The sequence below is a fragment of the Physeter macrocephalus genome, chromosome 7, assembly GCF_002837175.3.
Source record: "Physeter macrocephalus isolate SW-GA chromosome 7, ASM283717v5, whole genome shotgun sequence".
NCBI lineage: Eukaryota > Metazoa > Chordata > Mammalia > Artiodactyla > Physeteridae > Physeter > Physeter macrocephalus.
The window spans coordinates 12,805,113-12,810,735 of NC_041220.1; the positions used below are offsets into that span (position 1 = coordinate 12,805,113).

The 5,623-nt window shown below is 36.8% G+C and overlaps 1 non-coding gene across 1 annotated transcript; it reads right to left on the minus strand.

The window, feature by feature from the left end:
- Positions 1 to 780: 780 nt before the first annotated feature.
- TRNAE-UUC (transfer RNA glutamic acid (anticodon UUC)) lies at positions 781 to 853 on the minus strand. The gene has a single exon. It is a non-coding gene; the product is annotated as a tRNA-Glu (tRNA).
- Between the last annotated feature and the right edge of the window lie 4,770 nt (positions 854 to 5,623).

A 5,623-nucleotide genomic window follows, 5' to 3' on the forward strand; every position in this document is an offset into this window, starting at 1 on the left:
GAAGTATATTGTGGGGAAAAAAAAAAAAAAAATTGCTTAGATGCCTGGATCCTAAGGTAGTAACAATATCAATAACAAGAAAAACTGCCAAGAAATTTAATTCACTTCAATTTCAATTCCAGAAAAATAAAATAAGGAGTATGAATGCTGTGCCAAGCATTATGCTAAGAGTTAGGGTATAAAAATAAACACCCCTCCCTTCAAGTTGCTCAGAGATTCAGGATAGAGGGGGAGGGGTGGGTGGTGAGGGCCATGTTGTTCAGGAATTATTTCAGTGTTGTGTCCATTCCCAGGGACCAGTGTCTCACAACTTCAAGTTTTAAAAACGATGAAGCAAACCACATTTCATTTCTCTTTTCTCTTCTAAAAACAGCTCTTTTTCCCTCGAATTAATTATACTATTATTAGTATATATGCACATACTTTTACATATTTTTAAAATATTCCTCTCCACAGATTTTAAGGAAAGATAATTTTTAGGAATGATTACAAGTGACTTTGAAGTGTAATGACTGAAAACATTATACCTATGCCGTACAAGAGTACGTAACCCTCCTTCCACTACTCCCTCCCTGCTCACGACTTACCTGCTACAGTAGGTGACGGATCCATAGAATGAGTACATTATCCTCCTCACCTACTCAGTCCTCTTAAAGTGGACACTGGAGCAGAACAAGAATGGCTGTAAAAGGAAATAGACTTTATAAGGAATAAAAATTGGCAATCTGTTTTACTTTTTTTTTTTTTTTTGGCCACGCTGCATGGCTTGTGAGATCTTAGTTCCCCAACCAGGGATTGAACCTGGGACCTCGGCAGTGAAAGTACCAAGTCCTAACCACTGGACCACCAGGGAATTCTCTTTTGTGTGTGGGGGGGTGGGGGGGGGCGTTAAATCAGTTTTTAAATTCTCTTCCCCCAAAAAACAACTCCTGATGTCTCCTAGTCATGTTCTTCTCTATACAAAACCCCCCACACATCCCTCTTTGCAGTCCTACAAAGGCATGTCAGGATCTGGGGTCACATAAAATCAGAAGAAGGCAACCACAGAGCCTCTGTTTCCCATAGATTCTGACCTTTCTCCTTGCAGTTGCAGATATTCAAATGAAGGCATGATTATGAATATTTAATATTATTCCTTTCCCATATCTTGCATTCCCTTCTTCGGCTCTCCATCCCTTCCCCAAGTTATTGTTTGCAGATACTTCACCTTATTTAAAAGTTGTTGTTGTTGTTTTAAATAAAGGTCTTATTTATGTTATAGCAGTAGGTTTTTATTTTGATGGATTAAAAAAACTGTGGGAATCTGAGTTTCTCATGGAATTCAATAAAAAGAGATTAGACTTGTACACATGTCTTCTTATTTCCTAGCTACATTTCTCTGTGGAATGCAAGTGTTTGTGTATTCTTGTTACCTTTCTAGGCTTAGGATAATTCACAGTCTGTCCTGAAGACTGGGCTATAAAACAAAAATTAAGTCAAATGTTTTGGCACAGAATGCTTTGAAATGAGCATTCCTACAGGATGGAAAAGAAAGATATTGTTAATAAGGACAAGCTGTAGGTATAATTATAAATAAGTGAATTCTAAATGTGCTACCTCTCTGTCTATTCTCCCTGTGTCACTGGGCACTTCCTCTCAAGTTCACAGAATCAGAATATCCCCAAGTGGTTTTGAGCTCTTCAATGTGATGACTCACTGGATCCTGTATGTCTTTAATTTCATTAAAAACATTAAAAGTCATTTTATATCACTCTTCCTACTCATTCCCATTTTTTCCAGGATCACTGCTTTTCAAAAAATGTGCACAGAGTAATTTGAGGAAGGACACTCATTATTCACTACTTTTCACCGAGGGCCTAACATCATGCCCTGCATATATGAGGCCATTAGTAAATACTTGTTGACATTGATCTGATCCTTTTTTGCATTCTGAATCCCCTACTCCCAGAAACAAAAGAAAGTTATGTAAGTTCCAGTGGACAAAGATTTTCAGTTGTAGGGAGCAGGGCTGTTTACAGTGGCTGCTTCAGTGCATATCTCCAGAGGTTGCTCTTCACACTTGGTCTTAAGAATATCATCTCCTTGGAAGTGTGCACTGCCATCTGTGTAACCAAAACAGCCACTCTGAAATCACTGTACCACAATTTAAAGTCCTTTAAACTCCAAACCATGGTACTACTGTTTACTGTAGAGATGGTAGGGAATTGTCTAGGTATAAATAAGCAAAATCCTCTTCACAAACCTAAAGAAAAAATAAAATTTATGGAAGAACACAGAAGGTAGGAAGAAAGGTAGGCCCTCACTAAGGTCTGGGATTAAGAACTGCAGATTGAGAAACAAGGATTACTCTCTCAGTTTCCACAATGCTCTGTGGTTTCCTATCTCTCTTCCTGCAGACCGCCTCTTTCTGGTTCTCTCTAGCTCCAGTTCTCCATGCATTCCAGCTTCACTGCCAAAAGTCACTGGAAATTCTTTATTCTAATTTCAAATTTCTAGGAGAAGGAACTGGGTTAATCAAGCTTGGACCAGGTGTCCACCTCAACTGCGGCCAAAAAGCAGGATTAAATAAGTCCCTGTTTTCTCATCTGAAATTCTGGGACCTAAAACTGCAAACTCAATGAGAAAGAAGTATGAGGGTGGAAAGGAAATTCCGGATATCATCACTAGGACACAAGATCTATATAAATGTATGCTTATTATCTCCCCCAAATATAAACCAACAACTGCTTATAACATGTATCATAACGCCATGTTCCAAGAAACATTCAAATATCTTTTTAATGTATTCATCATATAATTCTCATATCAAACATATGATTTAAGTATCAATATTATGCTCATTTCATGGATGGGAAATCAAAGTTCAGATTATTTACTTAATTTTCCCTGAGGTCATGTGCTAATAGGGAGATACTTTTCCATGTACTCTGTATCTGTCTTGTCACCATTTCTCTCAGATAGAGTTTTTTGTTTTTGTTTTTATTTTAATCTCTTGAAGCGCTTAGCCCAGTGTCATGAATAGAGTAGGTAAGCAAATAGACTAGGTTAACTGAATTAAATGAGATGTTGAAGAAAATGAAAAGCTAGGTAACTTCCGTCTTTACTTTGTAAATATGGTATGGTATAGGTTTATAGAGAATTATTGGAACTGTTTTATATTTAGATTGGCCTTTGGTGACTATGTTAAAACAGCTATATTCAAGGGTTTTGAGATTATCCTGCTTTTCAAATGAGCAGTTCCCCATAGTGAGCTGCGGTAGATAAGCCAATTCATTTCCATCCCAAAGCACTTTAAATAAACAATAAAAGTACAGCACATTCTTGTAAAGGATATTTTTGTTTGTCTTACACGTGCTGTTGGACTATTTTTAAATGTACTTATTAGGACCAGTTTCAGTTCATTGTCGAAAAAAATAACTTGTATTAAACTGACTTATTTGAATCACAGAAACTAAGAAATTAAATCTTCTGAAAGAATATTTTCAAGAATAATGAGATATTTCAAGGCAAAATCCAATCATATGATTTAAGGAACAAATTTCCTTCTTGTTTGCTTAAATGTTGATGGAATTTACTAAGGATTTACTATTATATTTGCTAAGATTAGATGAGCAGGTGTGGCACGGTATATTTCATTAATGTTAGTGACCACAGGCTCTTAAGGAAATGCTTTTTAACTTGAATGTCATTTAGATGTATTTTTCAAACCTTTATTTCATCCAAATCCTCCACAGGCCATTGGGGATGTGTTTACCACTAATCAGGAAGGGAATTATGGCGAACAGTATGCGTAGGAACTGACCGAGGTAGCATCATGATGTTCAATTTGCTGGACTATATCCAGGGCAGTACAAATCAAATTGGATTCCTACACATTTGATCTGATCTACTTGTGAAGACAGCAATGGGAGAAAAAAACAAACTGTGAGTGTCCATCTGATTGATGGCCTGTGTTCAACTTCCATGATGGGGAGCAAAAGTCAAACTGATCAGCCAAGTACTATCCCGAGAGATATTAATCTCACGGTGTTAGGGCTGGAAGAGACCTTAGGGATCACCTGGTGAATGCCCTCACTTAATAATTTAGTAAACCCAGTCTCACAGAGAATGCATTTTACTCAACGTTTCACTTTTAGTAATTGGAAAAGCCAAGCTGAAACTTCGTATTTCTTGCCTCCAAACCACTGTCTTTTCAGTTAGCAATTTTTGAGACCAAGGGTTAGAGAATGGGGGGATAAGCTCTGACGAAAGGATGGAGCAGTGGGGGAAAAAGAAATACTACTTTAAGGATGTTGGTGTCCTGTGATGTTTTAATGAAAGATTAATTTTTGCATAGTGTTCTACCCATGATAAGTCTACCTAAATACTTACATACAAGAGACTAAGAAACTATCACAGGAGGCTATAAGTTAGTTCCATTTTCTCAAGGGCCATTTCCAATACTGTTTCATTAATTGCCTCATCATAATAGGGTTGTATCTTTTGCTGAGGGTACACCTGTATTATTTTTCTCCCATTAATATTTTCATTTATTCAGTGGAGTGCTGGAGCTGCCCTATATCCATCGGGGAGTCAACTGTTAAATTGTCATGAGTTTTGTGAGCCAGTGGTTAAATACAGGCATTACTAAAAATTAAATTATATAAACTTACAGTGAAATAAATTATGTTAAAATCATAGAGCTAAATACTTGAAACTCATCATTTCCTATTTATTTTACTATAATTTACTGGTATCTATTATTCACTATTTACTATTGTCCATTTCACTGTTATTTTGAGGTTAATTATATCTATCCTTACCTGTACGGTAGAAGTACTACATATGAAGTGTGCTATGCAAATCCCTTCCCAACTTTTCATCAGTCATGTATATTTGGTAGTTTGAAATCAGCCAGAGTAGGAGTATTGATACCTTGGAAACCAGCAAACACTACAAGCCAGGGCTCCATACATTGATTTTTTTTCTACTCCCAGAGAGCCGATTGTTGCATTTACCAGCACACAACTGCTTATAATCCACTTATCCTCCACCTTGTACCTTATGAAGTTGAGATATCAAGTCACCTACCAGTTCTAAACAAAAAGTCCTAAGCTACCTAATGCATTTCAACTTTCTAGCAGGCTGGGGTATACCTGTGTATTTATTCATAGGATGCGATAATTTGACACTACGGCAGGAAACTGGGCTATGGAGGCAGATAGACCAAAGTTGCAATCTTATTTCTGCCAATATGTGACTTTTCTTAACCTCCCAGACTTTAGTTTCCTTGTATATAATGTATGGGTATAATAATACCTATCTCACATTGTTGTGTTGAAGATTAAATAGGACAAACAACATAAAATCCTTGAAACATTGGTTGAATTTGTACACAGTTAATAAAACTAATACATTCTTATCCCATAGTAACCAGAGAAATTTCTGTGTATCCAAAAACAATAGTAGCAACAACAACAAAAAAGGTTCTAAACCATTCTCATGTTTATGCATTGGGATTTGAAGCCAGGCTGGTATGAGTACAATAGGATTGAATGTGACTGAAAATTTGCCACACAGGTCACAGCCATGCAAGAAGCAGTGACCCGTAAATACTAGCACCACGATGTGGAACCCCTGTAAT